The sequence below is a fragment of the Vicugna pacos genome, chromosome 24 (assembly GCF_048564905.1).
Source record: "Vicugna pacos chromosome 24, VicPac4, whole genome shotgun sequence".
Classification (NCBI taxonomy): Eukaryota; Metazoa; Chordata; class Mammalia; order Artiodactyla; family Camelidae; genus Vicugna; species Vicugna pacos.
The window spans coordinates 15,706,849-15,725,428 of record NC_133010.1 but is presented as its reverse complement, the minus strand read 5'-3'; the positions used below and the strand labels follow the sequence as shown (position 1 = coordinate 15,725,428).

At 39.0% G+C, this 18,580-nt stretch overlaps 1 long non-coding RNA gene and 1 other non-coding gene across 2 annotated transcripts in view; both read left to right on the top strand.

Annotated features, from left to right (window-relative positions):
- LOC140689005 (uncharacterized) overlaps window positions 1-18,580 on the top strand; it is a 182,713-nt gene that overhangs the window by 50,073 nt on the left and 114,060 nt on the right. The window lies entirely within an intron of this gene.
- LOC116285360 (U6 spliceosomal RNA) lies at window positions 6,469-6,577 on the top strand. The gene has a single exon (XR_004195040.1). It is a non-coding gene; the product is annotated as a U6 spliceosomal RNA (small nuclear RNA).

Genomic DNA, 18,580 nt, shown 5'->3' with positions numbered 1-18,580 from the left:
GTCTGTTGTTGAGGGTCTGGGATATTTGAGGTGGAGAGTCATGGAGTGAGGAATTAAAATTTGCTTCTGGATTTCATAACCAAAGAAATGGAGAGGGTTTAAGGATGCTCAACATAAACAGTTTTCTCTTCTGCATTTTCACTGAAAGGGGCCAAAAAACAGGTAGCTTAATTAGGGCGACTAAATGAATGAGGGTGGAAAAAACATTTGTTTCACAGTATTATATGGTTTTGAACATGTATTTTAAAAAATTCTAGCATTCTTGATCCTACTCTCTATTGAAGAGACCGCCATTATCTATACATGGGACGATCACCAGAATGAGGACTTAAGCTTGTTTCACAGACTCCTTAGTAGAAATTGAAATGTCAATAATATACACATTTTTGTAGGAACTTGCATTCATAAAAATGGGTTTATTTCTGAACATCAATTCTGAAGTCACAATCTCTCTGAATATTTCAGACCCAAACTCAAGACACTCAGTATCACCAGCATTGGAGAGTGTCCCTAGCACAGCTTCTGGGTTCCTCCAGGGTTGAATCCTTCCTACTGTGAAATAAAACAGTGCTTCTTGAATGTTGATGTGTGCACGCCACCAGACATCTTGTTGACCTGTGGGTTTGGATTCAGTTGATCTGCGATCAGGCCTGTGATTCTTTATTCCTAAGGAGTTCCTAGGTGATGCAAGTCTGAGTTCCACGCTTTATATCACAAAGGAGTGAAGAGACTACAGTTTGCTGTCCTGATGGAAAGAAGCAGGTGAATAATCCAAAATTCATTCATAAAATGGCTTTAGAATATCCTTTTGTACTTACCTGATTACGAATTTGTTTTATATTTAAAAATTTAGAGCACTTTAATTGAAACATTCTAAGGAACAACTACAAAGACTTTGGAAACCTAAAATATGGCAATAATCCCTTAATATCCTCCTTCTCATCACTGCAATTTTTTTTTTTTGAGAGGCAATATAACCAATTTACATGCTGGTGCTTGACAGGTAGCATTGTTTTATGTTCCTTTTGGAATTTGGAATGTCTGATTTCCTTTTTAGTTTGCACTGAAGTTTTTATCTTTGGGAAGAGGTGTGTTGGATTGTTTGTACTTTGTAAATTTTCTTACTGAAGCCATGCTAAAATGAGAGATAGATTCCCAATGGAACACAGAAAAAAAATTTTCTGTGATAGCTGACTATGTGAAATAGATTCTAGGCTGTGAGCGTAGGGAGTTTTGTCGAAGTAGAGCAGGAGGAGAAAGAAAAGGAGGAAGAGAATGGGAGGTTGCTTCTCTCCTGGGTGCCAAGCCAAACTCTGATGAAATTTTGAAATGGCAAAGAATACTTTGGCCCTGAGTCATTTTCAGATATCCATCTACCTTTCCATGCTAGCCTTGTCATGATCGCCTGTGTTCCATGTATTCAAATTTCCTAAACCCTTATTAAAATGGGAGATGCACAGGGCTGCATGTGGGGTGCAGGGAACGTGCTGTGCACACCACCAGGGCGCAGCATTTCCTGGGGCTGAGCAACATGCATCAGAATCACATGGAGATACTTGTTTGAATGCAGATTCCTGTACCTACCTCAAACCTACTGATTTAGAATCTCTGAGATGGGGCCCCAAACTTCACATTTTCCCCAATTCTAGAATTTGATGGCACATATTCTAAAGTCTGAGGACCACTAGTCTACCTTTTGCACGTCAGTCCAGGCCTGCTCTGCAGTCCTCACAAATTCAACAGCTAATTTCTCCAACAAAAGTTGCTGGGGTATTGGTGAATGGACAGATCTATAATACTCTCAAAGATATTTGGATTTTTGAAGACAATTATTGTTAATTAAAATGCAATTCAATTTGGGGGTATTTTAGGCATTATAATGGAGAGAAGAGATTTCTGAGATATGTATATTTAAGAAAAGGTGTTGGGGTAGGGGAAATCATGTGGGCAGGTTATTTATAACTGAGGGTTTCCTCTGGAGTAAAATCTTCAAAGATGTTTCTCAAAAGAGAGAAAAAAAAACTTCCTCTCCTCCTTACGAACCTAAAGATTCCCTAAATAGTTGCAAGTCTCCTACCCATCCCCACACCATCATGTATAGTAATCTTTGTAGTGATAAGGCAGGCTCTGTGGGCCATAGAGATTTGGGGGCAGAAGCAGCCATTTTTGTGTGTGGATGATTTATAAATCATGTGATGGTACACAAGGGTGGGTGGTTTCATGATGTCTTCCAGGAGACCAAACCGCCAGGGTGGAGGAATTAACAGCCCAGTGTGGTTAATAACAGACTTAATAGCCTTTTTGCCTTTCTTTCTTGCTTGCTTGCTTGCTTGCTTGCTTGCTTTCTTTGTTTCTTTGTTTCTTTCTTCCTTTCTTTCTTTCTCTCTCTCCTTCCTTTCCTTTCCTTTCTTTCTTTTTGTTGGAATGAATTTAGGTTAACTTTCCCAGTTAATTGACAGTGAATTATGATTATAACTTTAAATAGAGTGAGGACAGGTCTGAGGTTGAGATGAAAAATCACAGACCTTAAAAATCCAGCTTTGATTGCAGGTCCACATAGATATTCTCCTTTGAGTCTTTATTCATTTCCTCCTCTCTCTCTTCATCTGCAAAATGGTGAAGTCATAACTACTAAGCAGCAGTGTTCTCTGGGACTAATCAGTCTTTTTCCCAAGATGAAAAATAGTTTGTATGTGGAATGAACAGTAGTATCACTTTAATTTTAATCACATGCTCTGCATAAAATAAGGTCATTAGGCAAAAAAAATTTTTTTAACTCAAAAGTGGCATAGGATAAATAGCAATGAAAATGCAGTTTTTTCAGGCACAGTGATATTAGAAGTTGAGCATCTGCTGTCGTAAAACTCCTCACACATTTAACAAACGGCCTGAGATTTAGATGTTTGTTTTTATGAGAATGGATCTTGCTAGTTTTGGGGACAGGAGGATAAGAATGACTGAGATCACTGACGGCTGACTCTCTAAACTCTGCCATGAGTGGAGTGGACTCAGCATAGGAAGGAAAGAAGAAGAATGTGAAGGTAAAAGAGCCCATTTCCTTCCTAAAGGAAGGAAAACTTATAGGGTTCCCAAGTCTTCCTGCTAACTCACATTTGACCATAAGTTGTAGCGTAGCTGTGAGATAAGACTCAGAATTCCTGGAGGAAACAGGTTGATACTTCTTTCTTTCAACTTTCCAGATCTAACACACATGGTCCTTTAAAATCTGGATGACCTATCTAGAAATAAAATAAAATAAAATAAAATAAAATAAAATAAAAATTTATTAATTTGCTTTAAAATCTCCTTAAAATAAGCTAGTAATAACTGGAAGATTGCATTTTCTGGGAGAGAAGTTGACCAAAGACAAGTCAAGGATTTGACTCAAGAAGACCAGACATATTAATCATGAAAATAAATTTCAATACTTTGAAATTTTCTATTAATAGGCAACTTTCAGACTGTGTGCAAATATCAAAACACAAGTGTCATTGACGGGAGAGTTTTGCTATTAAAAAGCTCCAAATCTATTCAGAAGGAAGATAAAATTTTAAGTACATCATATAAATCAAATACATATTCATATCTGTTTAAAAATAAGAAAAACTGAAAAGAAGAAATTAACATATTAATTAAGATTCTAGGAAAATAATAAAGCCAAAGGAAATAGAATGAAGGAATTAATAAGAATAAAGATAAGAATTGACAAAATACTCCTGTACCTAAAACTAAAAGCTGGTTCTTTAAAAATCACTAAAATAAATTTAACTTTGGTAAATCTAATCTAGCTAAATGTAGACTATGTATATTTAAAATTAGAATTTGGAGTGGTTTTATTTGTCAATATTGAAGTGATTAAAACACTATATAAAAATAATGGGTAAATTGTGTGGCAACAAATAGAAAAATCCAGAAAAAATGGATTTTTTTCTAGAAACTATATACAAGAAGTTAAAAAATACAGTGTGTATAGAAGCAGTAAAAATAATAGGAGGGGGAGGGGGTAGAGCTCAGTGGTAGAGCACATGCTTAGCATGAATGAGGTCCTGGGTTCAATCCCCAGTACCTCCATTAGATAAATAAATACACCTGCTTCCCTCCCCCCCCACAAAAGAATTTAAAAAATGATGGGAGAAGATAATTCCATTATGTTTTTAAATTACAAGGGTTAAAATTTCTTTCTTTAAAAACCGCAAATCCCAAAAGCCTTAAAAAAATGACTGGCAAATTTGATCTCATAAAAAATTTAAAACTTCTATTCACAGAAATACATCATCAATACAGTAAACTTAAAAATAAAGAACGGGAGAAAAATGTTGGCCACATATCAACAGATAATGGATAGCTATGTTTAAATATAAAGAGCTACTGGGGATCTAAAGAAAAGGGTAGGCAGTTAAGTAGAAAAAAAATGGGTGGTGGATATGAACAGGCAATTTATGTTGACGATATACAAATGACTGACAAACATATGAAAATTATTACACATGTAAGTACAAATTGAAATAATAGACACTTTTTTCATGAGGTTGACAAAATTTGAAGTACTTGATAAGAACTATTTTTAACCAAGATGTGAGCAAACACCGTTGATGGGATGTAAGTTGGTGATGTCTTTGAAAAGGGACAGCAATTTTACATGAAGATGTTGGATTGGTGTATGTGTACATGTGTCTGCCTGTGAGTATGTGTGTATGTGCACACATACATACGTATGTATATACAGTTGTACACATGTATATATGTAGGTCTTATATATAACATTCTCATATGTGGCATATGCAGACATGTACCTGTATATATGTATTTCGCATCTATATTGAAAAGCAGAATAGGATTCACCCTGTGATCTCCTCTGAGAGGAAGAATAGGGGCTGGAGTGGTGGTCAATGAGGCTTTTATGTTATGCTTCACCTACTAGGTGTTCTTCTGCTTTGTTTTGTAGTGTTTGTAACAAGGAGAAATAGAATTTATTACTTACTTAAATAAAAACATAACTGCTTGCAAAAGAATGAATGGAGATGATTTGTGTTCTCAGGGCGTAGAGAAATCATCTCGGCGATACCCCGATGGATATTTTGGTTATGAAACATGTAGCTGTGGAATATTCTATATTGACTAAACTAAATTGCTTAGCATAATACACATTTTAGGGCTGTCTCACGATGATTTGAAAGTGCCTAAAGGCTGTGGAGTGTTTTCCCAAGTCATTAAAACTCTTTGTACATTTAATTTAAAATGACTACTTAATATTAGGTAATATTTCCCTATCACTCAATTTTAAGTTTTTTACAGTTTGCCTTTTAAAATACTTCAGCCCTGAAGGGTCATTTTCGTGTGTACATCTGTTGTCATGTCTACTTATTTTTCAGATTGGAAAACTGTAGCCTCTAAGAGTTTTTATACCTCTTGACGCCAATTGCCAAACAGCTCTCCAGCAAGACTATGACAATTTTCCATTTCATCAGCAGTGTAAAACAGAGCTCATTTCATCCCCAATTGTGGGAAAAAAACAAACCAGCAACAACCACATCTTCAACTTGCTGTATCTTGTATTATTATTTTTTTTTAATTTAAAAAAATAATGTTTGAATTTGTGGCACTCCCAGACAGGGTCAGGCCCAGGCTAAAGAGCAGCCTCCTTCTCCACGGTCAGTGTTGTAGAAGTGGTTCTATTTCAGCAGATAATTGAAGCAAGTGTTTAGTAAAAGGAGAAGACCTGGTTTATTTTATCACTCACAGTGGACTTCTCTACACCCAGGTTTCACCTGCTTAGCTTTCAGAAGTGAGCCAAGCCATGACACTCTTTGTAGAGTGGGTGGGATATTGACACGTAAGAGAAAGAATGGAGGTGTGACAAAGTGTTAAGTTAAGCCCAGAGCGCTTGATAGCCTCAAAGGCTACATCCGGCAATCGGCAATCTCTCCTTCCAAAATCAGTAGAGAGTCATCTTCTTTCTCCTCCCCCCGATACTCATAACCTTCTTAATCAAATTGGAATTGGTTGGTCGTAAGTTCTCTTGTCTGGTCTCATTCAGTAACATGTCTTTATCTGCTAGTTGTTCCAAGTTCTATCCAGTTTCCCATTGATTTCCAGTATGTGTTGTCCCCACTACCACTTCTGTTTGATTACTGCCATTTCTGCTCTGATGGTAATTTTTCTGCTGATGAAATTAACCTTTTACTCCAAACAGTCTGTGTCCCAGGGACAACCCATTAGCTTTTTTTTTTTCTTCACCACTTGTTTTTATATTTTTCCTCCTATTTTGTGAAGCTGACAAGAATTTCTATTTCTAAATGAAACCTACTTGGTTGCATGGCTTAAACTACTGTCAAATTGTGACTCTAATTTGAACATCATGCATGAGGGGAATTCTGTATGTTATGTTCTGTACAAAGTCTAGGTGATGGCACCAGTGCAATGGGAGGGAATGAGAGCTAATTTGGGAGAGGCTAGAACAGTGAAACAGTGCTCTCTTCGGCAGTACGTATGCTAAAAAATTGGAATGATACAGAGAAGGTTAGCATGGCCTCTGTGCAAGGATGACATGCAAATTCATGAAGTGTTCCATATTTTTTTGGGAGTTTGAGATTTGCAGATATGAACTAGTGTGTATGAAACAGATAAACAACAAGTTCATACTGTATAGCACAGGGAACTATATTCAATATCTTGTAGTAACTTATGGTGAAAAAGAATGTGAAAACGAATATATGTATGTTCCTGTAGGACTGAAACATTGTGCTGTAAACTAGAAATTGATACATTGTAAACTGACTATAATTCAATAAAAATACGTGTGTGTGTGTGTGTGTGTGTGTGTGTGTAAGTAAAAGGAAGAGTGAAGCAAAGCTGTGAAATCCTGCTGTTGCTGGTGAAAACAAGTATTTCATTCCTTTATTAAAATGATGCTCTTCTTTCTTTTTAAACAGATAATAGCAATAGAGTTGCCTAGAGCAACAGCCTTTTCCTCTCACCCGTTTAACGTTGAAACACCCTGTGCTTCTGTAATGGATGACAAAGTCTGTTACTTGGCACCAGCAGTGGAAAGACAGGATTTCAAATTATGAATAGGTTTATTTTCTCCTAAAAACTTGCCTCTCCAACATTTTAAAGATATGCCTACTCATTCTTCATGGTGCTCCTATCTGGCATTGATCTCTAAAACACAAATCCTCTTGCTAGAGTTTTCTTTAAGAAAAGTGGCAAGACTGACACATGAGATAATGCCCTAGATTGCTTTTCTGTGTAGCAGGAGCCAGCTTGCTGTTCGGGTTTTGGCTGCAATATGGTAAAGTCTGCTTGCTTTCAATTATTCAAACCCATTTATGTTTTTCATGCCAAGTTGGATAGGTTTGTATTTTTATTTTTCCTATTCTGAGTGAGGCTCTTCAAATGAATTCTACCATCCCTAGGCTGCTGCGTGGGAAGGTAGCTTCTAAAGCCTTTTAAAGAGTTCATCGACTTCAAAGCAAGGGATCTCTCCTTGTTACTCACTAGATAACCCTTCCCTTTTGCCTCCTGACTTACAGAAACCCCGCCTTCACCCAAGGATGCCATCATCAGTAGATTTTCTTTTAGAAAGAAGGATATTACCTAAAGCAAGCTCCTTTTCAAAGAAGTAATTTCATGGGTCACAATCTATTAGCTGACAAAGCATAAGCAAAAAAAGGAAAAGAAGAAAAAATCAAGAATTGATTAGAGCCCGGCAGGCAGAATCTCCGTCTATTGCTGTTCTGTGTGTATTCACAGCGCTGCCCAGAATGTTATTTATTTATTTTCACCCTGGAGCACTAGCACTGATTGCAACAATCGAGAGACTTGGATGACAAGGTGTGCTGTGAAATAACAAAGTCCGTGTCCAGCCGGTCATGTGGGTGATCGCGGATCGCGCCGGCCAGCTCCTGCCTGTGGCCGTGTCTGTGGCGCTAGCCAGAAACAGTTTTTTCTCTCATTGATTTTTTTTTCAATTTCTATAAAATCAGGATTGGGCCCCAGCAGGTTTGGAATGATGCCAGCATCCTGTTGAGTCAGAAGAAAAGGCTGAGAATAGGAAGTATATTGACCCAATTTATTGGACAAAGTGCAGTAGAGGTGACGGAACAAGCTACCAAGGTGTTTGCTCCTCTGTGAAGGCTTTTTAGGGCAAGAGATTTGGGACAATGAACTACAAATGGTGGTCAGGGTCAAAAGAAGTCTCTTTCAACTCCTTGTGATAGAACAACTCTTTCTGATGGCCGGGCAGAATCAAATCTTTGCCTTCTCTCTTAATTTTTTTTATACTGTTAATTGTTAAAGCCTACTTGAAAAATCGGAATTTCCAGCTATTGTCTTTGAATGAAATAACCTCAGGAAATAGAATTAATTGCAGTATCCTTCCTTTGTGTCCTTGATAGTTCCACATAAAAATTAAATAAAAGGCCTCAGAATATGTGTTCTTTTTTGCAAAAATACCTTAATATATGCCTTAAAAATAACGTAACAGGTAATACCTAAGCTACTCCGTCTGCCTGGTTAACGGCTTTGTAAATCAACATATCTCATGTTATATTAAACAGATGTAGCTGAAAGCTTTGCTCTGATTCCTGACCTCCGTGCCATGTACCCACACAGCTAATGTATAAATTCAAGAACCCACACTGCCTTGCTTGGAAAAGCTGTGGTGAGGACATTTGGCCGGGTCTTTCTTGGTGAGCAGTACTTCTTCTGCATGTACACTGGGAACTTTGAGAAAATCATGGCTATACAACAAATGTTTAGGGAGCGTTTAGATGAGAAATCAGTGATCATGTGTTAACAAAGAGTAAGTCATGAAAACAACATCTAGTTAACCTTTTTATTGTAGGTAATGGGGCAGATAAATTGTATCCTAGTTAGGCAGAGTATGCGGTCCAGTGTTAAGATAGCCTCTTGAGCATACGAATATTAAGAAAAATCTAGCTGGTTGAACGATCCTAGCCTAATAGTGCTGACTGATGGGTGAATAAACTACAGGGGACGTACAAAGCTATGTAATTTAGAACTCTTTTTTCATTCTAATCCAGTTAGATATTTTTAGTGGTAAGTTCAGTGCTTATCAAATTTTCAGGTAATTGATAGCTTAAATGTTACATAAAAACTATTTTTAGAAACATTTCTGCAAAGAAAAGTTTGATTGGAATTAGTAAGATGAAATTAACAGAGATGGTGTAAAATCCTACATTTAGGAAAGAATAATTGCAGGAGGACAGGATTCAGAGCAAGGTAGGTGCTTTGTTTGTGAAAAAGTCCCTTAGGTTTGATCTAAATAGAAGATTAACATAAATTATCAACATGATATATCTGCTGCAAAGGCCAGTACACTCCCAGGGGTGGGATAGGAGCTGAGAGCAAGTATGCATTCACAAAAGCTCAGCCACACACACGAATATGGTGTTGAATCTCTTGTCACAGTCAGGGGGCACAGATGAGTTGAAAGTTAATCTGGGGCATGTAGAGTGGGTTATGAGAGTTTTAATAGTCTTTCACCATTTCTTTATTCATTTGACACTAATACTGTTTCCTAGTACCTACTACCGCCAATCTCAGTGTCAAGTCTCCTTTTGTCATCATTGCTTTATTTAATCTTGACATGTAGTTCTTACATTCTTCATCATTTCACAGATGAGGAAACTGAGACTTAGCATGGTTAAATGACTTCCTCAACGTTACCAAAAGACTGTGTGACAATACTGGAAATTTTACCTGACTCCAGTGCCCCCTTTTCTAACCCCTGTGCTCTGTAACCAAAAGAACGTTTCTCCCTTCCATGGTTGCTTTAGAGAAAAATGCAGGGCTTTTCATTCATGATGCAGTACACTCTGGCCCTCACCCACCTTTCCAGATGATTCCTTGCTACATTCTTCAGTCCATCTGCTGCTTCAGCCAAGATGGGTGAATGTGCTGCTTTGTCTTAGCCCCTGGCCTTTGATCTCGCTGTTTGCTCACCCTGGAATAGCATCTTTCCTTGGTGCTCCTGCTCAGCTCCAGCTAAATGTAAAATAAATGGAACAATCCCTCCTCTAAACCTCCATAGTTTTTAAATACATACCTTTTGCATCTAATAATACTCTTCTTCTGATGCTCATTTCTGCACGTCTTTTAACTCTAATAAATAGAAAGATCCCCAAAACAGGGACTATGCCTTTTGCCTTGGTTCTTAGAGGATTCCAGCTTAGGCTCATGCCTTATACCTGTTAGTGGTGCAATAAATACTCCCTGAGTGAAAGAGCAGCATGGGTGATTGTTGCAGGTGGCCTAAAAAGGGAATATTCTCAAAAATATCAGAAAAGATTCTTTGGATGAGATACCTGTCGAAATGCAAGTTGGTGTCTAAAAAGTCAGTCTGAAATCTGAGAAATGTGGAGGCAGGATGTTGTTCAATGCTTGGTATTCCAATGGAATTGTCTTCCAATAGAGTAAAATTTAATCTCATCTTGTCTATCACAACGGGGGTTATTGGGAAGCACTTTGAATCAGACTGGGGAGATCTAGAATTGAGAATACAGGCGTCAATTCTTGGGATCGTCCTTATCTTAGAAAGTGTAAGTTGGCAGACGTGGTGAGGTTGGAGGAAGTGACAGATTTCCAAGTACAAGCATGATGAGAGATGAGCGTAGAAATCAAATCTCAAACTTGGCTACTAAACCAAGTGGAAAAGATGTCTTTTGCACATGACAAATCAAGCTGGAAGAAGGATCCAAGATTTATGGTATCCAACCAAGCAAGAATTTTCATATATTCAAAGTACAATACAGGGTAAGACCGTAGGTTTGGGGTGTGTAGCTTTACTTCCTGGCTCTGCTTCTTTCTATCTATGTGACCTTGAGCAACCTCTATAATTTCCTTGAGGTTTATTTTCCTCACTTGTAAAATGAGAACAATAATTTGTACTAGATTTATAGGGTGATTGTAAGGACTAAACAAGTTAATGTATGTAAATTGCCTAGAGGAGGACCTTGCACGTAGTAAGAGCTAATAGCTATTAGCTATTATATAACTATTTACCTGTATATGTTTTGAGTGGCATGTTTTTGGTAGCAAAGCATTAATGATATGTCCAGGTTAAAAATGTTTGCAGTCACTCTTTTGAATGTATTGTAGCTTGCTTGGTTGCTGGCATCATGACCTCAAACAAGTCACCAAAACACTATGGCTCAGTTTCTTTTCATCCATACAATGGACATATAACCTTTCATATGTACCCTTAGTATTGTCTTAAGAATCAAAAAAGATACGCTTGGGGACCTGTTTTGTAATCTAAACAATGCCACAGAAGTTGAAAAGGTTTGATCTTTCAACAGATAGCTACTGGGCCTCTGGTATGGCTTCACTGTCTGCGGTAGCATGATCCCGATTTGGTCTTCTACCTTCCACACGTTGTCAGCTCATACCTAGGGAATTCATTGCTCTAGCCAAAGATTCACATTATCAAAGCTCCTGAGACTAATTTGCAAAACCAGAATGCCAGCTTATTTCACAATAAGAAGACACAGCTGCTGTACAGGCTGGAATCAGCGCGTGGGCACACCTGTCACGTTTTATCCTCATCAGCAGGACAGAGGAAGCCAGGCTACAGTTAGGAGGGTCTTGGGGGGTAAATCTGGAACTTGATTCACAGGAAACAGAAGCTTTGAATGCTGATACAAATACAATGAATCTTCACAAACGTGTCAGCACTGCAAAGGGGGCTACAGCACCTAAAACACTCAGCTAAGGCTGCCTCTTCCCGGGTATGTTTCTGAATTAGTGCTTACAATGCTCGCCTCAGTGATTCTTTGTTTTTGCTGACATGGCTGACTAGTCTTTCCCTCTGAAGAATGCTCAACAAGGGCATTCACAGAAAATAAGAAGAACTATCTGGTGTTAACGCCTCCCTTCCCCCTTACACCTCCACAAGGCCAGCATTGTAGAACCAAAGGTAAAGTGTCCTTCTGCTGCTTCTCCCCTGCCCTCCGGGGGACAGATGAGGGAGGAGAGACGAGGGAGGGGCAGGTTAGGGGGAAAAAGAGTGAGGTGAGGTGAGCGGCCGGGTGGAGGAGTTCTAAGGAGCCCCACCCCAGGTGGACATCAGGGGTGCATGTGGGGTACCTGGGATGCCCTCCTGTGCAGCTTCCTCAGAGGGAAAAAAGCTGCTAATGGTGTGATACATGCTGTGGGACCCAGGCAGCGGTTGGTGTCATGGGCGGTAAAAGAATTTACCAGAGACAAAGGAGGAGAATAGTAAAGGAGTTTATTAGGTTATGCTGCTGTGGACAACAGTGGGCCACACAGCCTAGAGGTGCCTGTGTGAGCACCTGGATGGAAGGACAGGGTCTTTTATGGCGAGGGGAGGAGTTGATGAACACAGTGGGTTAGGGGGCTGTGTGATTAGCTCATGCACAGTTCTGATTGGTTGTAGGTGAGGTAAGAAGTTTAGGGTCCAGGAAGGGGCCGTGGGCTGAAACAAGCCACCCTGAGCTATTGTGAGATTAGGCATTACTGAGGGCTATTAGTTTGTTAGGGCAAACACGCCCAGTGAAGAATGTATTTTATCTTTTGAGGAATCTCAAGCAGATATCTGAGAGCCCAGTAATGGGGGTCGTTGGACTTTGAAGGACGTCAGTTGGCCCCACAATACTGCGATGCTGATGGCCTGAACATTAACCACTGAGACCTTGAGGCTATTGGTGCAAGATTTCTGCTCCCAGGCTCAGCCTGGGAACAGAAGGCTGCTCTGTAAGCTCAGGTGGTATCAACAGTGCCCTTAGTTTATCTAAAACCCCTGGGACTTGTGCCTGATCTTAGAGAACTGGAGAGGTTCCTTCCCTCACAACAGATTACTAAGAGCTGCTTTTCAGTCAGCCTGATACGTGCATGGTGGCTGAGAGTTGATTGATCTGATTTTGCAAACTAAAAAGATATACTCATTTCTATCTTACGTTGACTTTAAATCTCAGTCTAAGAAGTTAGCAGTTATTTACCAATTCTTTGGAGAAATCTTCTTGTAGAACACATGGACTGAAGACACAGAGGAAAATGCCCAGTCCTGCCATCCAGAAAGCACTGTCTTATCTGGGGACACCCCCCAAACAGATAAATCGTTGAGTCATGACGATATAATTGTTAAGTGTCATTGCAGAAATGACATACAGGGACACAGGGCAAGTTCCTGTTCCACAGAAGGAGGGGGCAAGTCAGTGAACACCCCCCAGGGAGAAGAGGCCCTAACCCTTACTGAGGGCAGAGAGCAAGTCAGGAGTGTATTCCCGGAGGAGGCTACCACTGACCTTTTTCAAAGAAAGAAGCAGAAATGACTTACTAGGAAAGGGAATTTGCAGGTGCAAATTCCAATGTATTTGAGGCAATGCAAACAATTTGGAAGTGTCTGATTTGAATGAACAGAATCTCTGCACATATGTATGACAATGACATTATTTACTCAGTGAGTTGTTTATTATAGTGTTTTTGTGTATGTGTGTGTGTGGGAAATCCATCCATATTCTCTCATCCAGGCACCAGCTGACCAAACGTAGATGAGAATGAGATGGCTGGCTTGAATTATGCGTGTTGTTTCAGATTAGGAAACAGCCCAGAGTCACGTGATCCCTGAGAAGACTTGAACCTAGAATATTGTTTTCTTAGCAAAGCACCAAAGATCTGAGCCAATCAATGGAAACCACTTTCAGGGTACACTTTTCTTACCCTGTCAGAATGTAGTGAAATAATTTTTTGGTAGTCATGATTTATGGATCCATGGCTTTATCTCCCTTTGTGGTTCTATCTGTTGGAAGAACTTATAAAAATACAGTGAAGTAATTGCAGAACCTGAAAATTAACTTTGAAGCTTCTGGGTTCTGTGGTGGGGCATTTCCCCTTCTTTATAATGTCTTTCGAGGTGATGATGAGGATTTTATTTCTTTAGTACTACTTATTTTCTCACCTACTCAGATTTTATATTGCTGAAAAACCAAAGGTTTAAGAAAAAGTTTGGTGGGTGAGCATTCAGAATCACAGAAGTTAGTGAAGATGAAATGATCCACTCAGAAAGAGTCAGGGGAGGGAGGTATCACAAAGGAACTGATGATCAGGAAAAGGAGCGGAACTTGATGAGGTCTTTCGGCTGTTTAGTTTGCTCTCAGATGATCATATATTTGAAAACTTTGTATTTAAAAGCTAGTAAGAAGAACATAGGATGAAGATAAAAGTGTGGCTTGTATCTTTGGTATACTCAGACTATTAGAAGGTTCAGACAGAGTTAGGAAGGACTTTAGAAAAATGCTAAGAAAAAAAAAAGTTGCATGTAAGGTCTGCTTGAAACAGGGGAAAAAGCTCAACTTATATTTTTGTCCTCTAGGTCAAGAAGACCATGGCTTTATATCTCTGTGTGCATAAAAGCTCGTTCCTTTTCCAGGGCAGCGCCTGCCCTAAACATCTTAACCTAAAACACAGCCTATGTTCTCTCTGATTTCCTTTGGTTCTCCTCCTATTGGTATTAAGTTAAAGGAATGAAAACATACCTCAAAGATACACTGAATTTAGGGCAATTAGAGATTTCAAATCTGAGAATTTTTTGAAATTAGTATATCAGGTGTGATACACAGAAGTAGCCATGGTACGGCACAGGGAGCAGTGTGGGCCAGAGACACCGGTGGGGGATAAAAGATGAGAGTCACCACCCTCAGCTGTCCTGGGCCAAGAGTTTACCCAGGTGTGCAGGGAGGAAGGAGTGGTCACACAATCATTTGTAAATATGTGAGATTTTAAAAATTACTTTTGTAAGCAATTCATTTCTATGAATAGTAGACTTGTTCATTTAAAGTGAAGTCAATAGAAATGGTGTTTCCCTTAGGTGTCCTATGGCGTTGCCCTCAGAGGCTCTATGGTAATATAAATTTGGGAATCTTGGATTATATGAAGCTACATAAATTTGTGTGTGTGAGTGTATGTCTTAGGGGTTTCAGTATATTAATAAGAGCATTTGCCAAATGCATGTTTCACAAAAGCTGTGCCAAATATTTCCTGTGACTGTAATTCAGTGGAACTCACTTTGGGAAATATAGGTAGAGGTACAATATTTGAATTAAAATTCCTAATAAATTGTTAATATCTTAATATATTATGTGTAATAAAGGAGAGTTCAAAACATACTAAATATTATTTAATTCTTTAACAAAGGACATATTTTATAGAAAAAGAAAGTGTAAACTGCTGTATCTTGGAACCATGGACTGTGAAATAACTTGGCTTCACTTTCAGCCAGAAGTAGGAGAGAGTTGTTTATTGAATTAAGAAAAGTCTTTGAAGAAAATATGATTCCTTTTATTATATAGAAAGATGTAAGTTGCACAACGAAACAGGTTTTCTTACTTGATTTGAATATCACATTTTATTCCTGCTAAGCCATTCCAGTGGCTGGTGTATATTACAGATTAGGTGCCACGGTGCCTTTCTGGTCTGGAGGATTCTGAGAAAAATAGGCTCTAACTCTGTTCCCACTGTGATATTTTACAAAAATAGCTAGACAGACTCAAGGAGACAAACAGACACACAATATGCCAACAAACAACTATACACACCGACGACCCTACGGTTATTTTGAAACACACATATTTTAAAATTTGCTATATACATTGTGAATGCAGAATGGAGACATAAAATTTCATTTAACTCCCCAGCTTTTTTGGTTGAGTTTATGCAATTCTAGTGAAAGAGCTCTCTCAGGCAACACTGTGCATTATGGGACAGACTTGAACAGGGTGGATTCCACTGATTCCTTGGTCCGTGTTGACTTCTTGAGTGAATAGTCGCCCCATATTCCCCCTTCACAGAGTTATGCCTGAAATTGTTGTTTTTCTATGTCTGAATATGTAATCCTTAGATAGACTCCATCTGATTTCAAATATTACAATTTTCGTATGATATTAACGATAATGGAACAGTACATTACCTAATGTGCTGTGATTCGGTGTGGATTTCATTCTTTTCCCTCTGTTATTGGTAGTATTCTTTTAGACTCCTAAATGAATCTTTCTCTTTACCTTTTAGAAAATCCTTTGTTATTTGTTGAGCATTGATCACTGTTCCTGGCTCTCAGGGAAGAAACGTCAACATTGCCCTGGTTTGTGGAGTGTGTTTTCTGGAAGCACCTTTGATAATGTCAGAAATGAGGTCATGCTGTTCTGGGAAGAAAGTGTTTTTCGTGAACTTATGGGTTTCTTCTTCCATAAGGCACTGATAATGGCAGAAAACAAATATTTGTCAAAGGTGAAGATTTTGTAAAACTAAAAAATTTATGATAGTTGAATATATTTTTAAAAAACAGAAATCTTGAGACAGTCTCATTAAGGCAGTTTCAGCTTTGTTTAAAATCCATTGCTAAAGTAATTGGTAATGCCCTTTCAAAAAGAGAAACAAAGTATGCACTGTTTAACATGATTCATCGCTTTCCAGAGAAGGCGATAGAAATGTATAGTTGTTTTTTGTTTTTTTGAGTGTCTCATAATTGTAATTTACACATACAAGTCTCATAGGCATATGTCACCAACAGATGGTATTTATTAAAAATCCGCATGCATTCTTGGATGGTTTAAGTGTCATTCTGCTTGAAGGCAAAGAAATGGATTAGATGACCTTTCAAGGTCATTCTACTTCAGGAATATGATCTGGAACTTCCCCACTGCTTAAAATGGGTTTGTCTTAAATACACATCCAGATTAAGTATGTTTGCTGCAAGTGACATGCATCCAACCTGAATCAGAGTAATAGAAAAAGTACAACCTATTGGCTCACTTATAAAGGGGTGTGGTCAGTGTTGACATTAGAGACCACTGGATGCAGAGACTGGAATGAGATAAGTCTCCTTTTCCTCTTTCTTCTCTGCTTCTTTCTCTGGCGCATCCATTCAATCTTCAGCAGATAGACTTCTTGGCAGGACCACAGGGTGATGTCTCAGTCACCAGGGAGAAAAGACATCTTTGCAGCCAGCCCTGTTTAGGAACCCTGGGCAAGATTTTATTTGGCACAGCTTGGGCCCAGGACCAATCCATACAATCAGATCTTGAAGTAGTAAGATTGGCTTCCTTGAATCATGGGTCTTCACTGGCCATGATTTTATTTTTATACCAAGATTAAGAAAGACCACCCAGCCTCCCAGCCAAAGACTTCACCATTGCAAATGGTCCAGAGACAGTTTCAAGAAGATTGTAATAAGAGCTGAATATTCACTTTTTCCTAAGAGTTTATTAGGATCAGTATCTTCATGCTGTACATATCCTTGATCTCAGTCTTCACCAGAAGTTCAAACCCCTCAAGACAAACATGATTACCTTTATATACCTCCAGCTGGCTCTGGACATCCTGTCATCTGATATAATCTACACACTCCCCAATTGCCCTCCTTCTTCCTATCCTCTCCCCACTCTCTACCCCCCTCTCCAACTGCCTATACATTTTTCTGGAACTCAGTTTCTATTATCAGTAAAATTGTGTGTCACCTTTAACTTTTCTATTCTATTCTGTCTTTGGTGGGGGAAGGTGAGGAATTAGGTTTATTTATTTATTTTTAATGGAGGTACTGGGGATTGAACCCAGGACCTCATGCATGCTAGATACTCACTCCATCACTGACCTATACCTTTACCCCTCCATCTTTAACTTCTCTAAAGATTTCTTTTCCCTTCTGGTTTTATTGAAGCCTAACCTTTACTTGAGGATGTTGGGTTCCTCTACAGCCTTTCAACTGTGTTTCTTTTTTTTTTCTTTCTCACATCCCATATAACACAATACCTAGAGATGGTGTAAATGTCCTTTTTTCTTCTGTTACCATTCAAGTTCACTTAGCCCTTCCTTCCCCTAAAACCCGAGCTTTCTGAATTGCAGTGCCTCTCCTTGTTGCAGTTTTTACCAACTGCCTGGTAACCCTGCCTTATTTATTGGCAGTCTTGACCCGCCTCTCACCTTTTTTCTTCACTGTCCTACCTTTCTTTTGGTGACTTCAGCCTCAGATGACCCAGCCCACACTCTGGCTTATCACATCCTTGAGCTTTTCACCTCCAATGATCATCTCCTCAACACCCACTCAGGTGTCCAGTCCCATAGAGGTGCTCTGCAGATTTTCATTCTGATATGTGCACCTGATTCTCTCTTGCAAGCAACCCACTGGAACCTCAGCATTTCCTATATTTCTAGCTTACTCAGTCTAGTATCACCCATTTCTGTAATTATTTAGCCTCTTAAGATGTTCCAATCATTTGACTCTGTCAACCATCAAAGGCAAGGAGAGGTCACCGCAAATAGATTTCAGGAGGGAAGATTCAGGACAGAAGGTTTATTTGCTTGCTGATTGTCTGTCCACTGCTGTGTTATAAGCTATCCAGGGGCAGGGAATTGACTGCCTTCCTCGCTTAGAACCTTCTGGGAAGCATTTGAAGAAACTCCAATCTCCTGCAGCCAGAGGGTAAAATAGCTGAAGCTCAGGCCCAGGACCTATTTATAAGAACAACAGAACTCCCAAGAAAGTTGACTCCTCAGCCCTGGCAAGTCTCATGCCAAAGTCAAGACCCTTCTTGGAACAATGGGAACC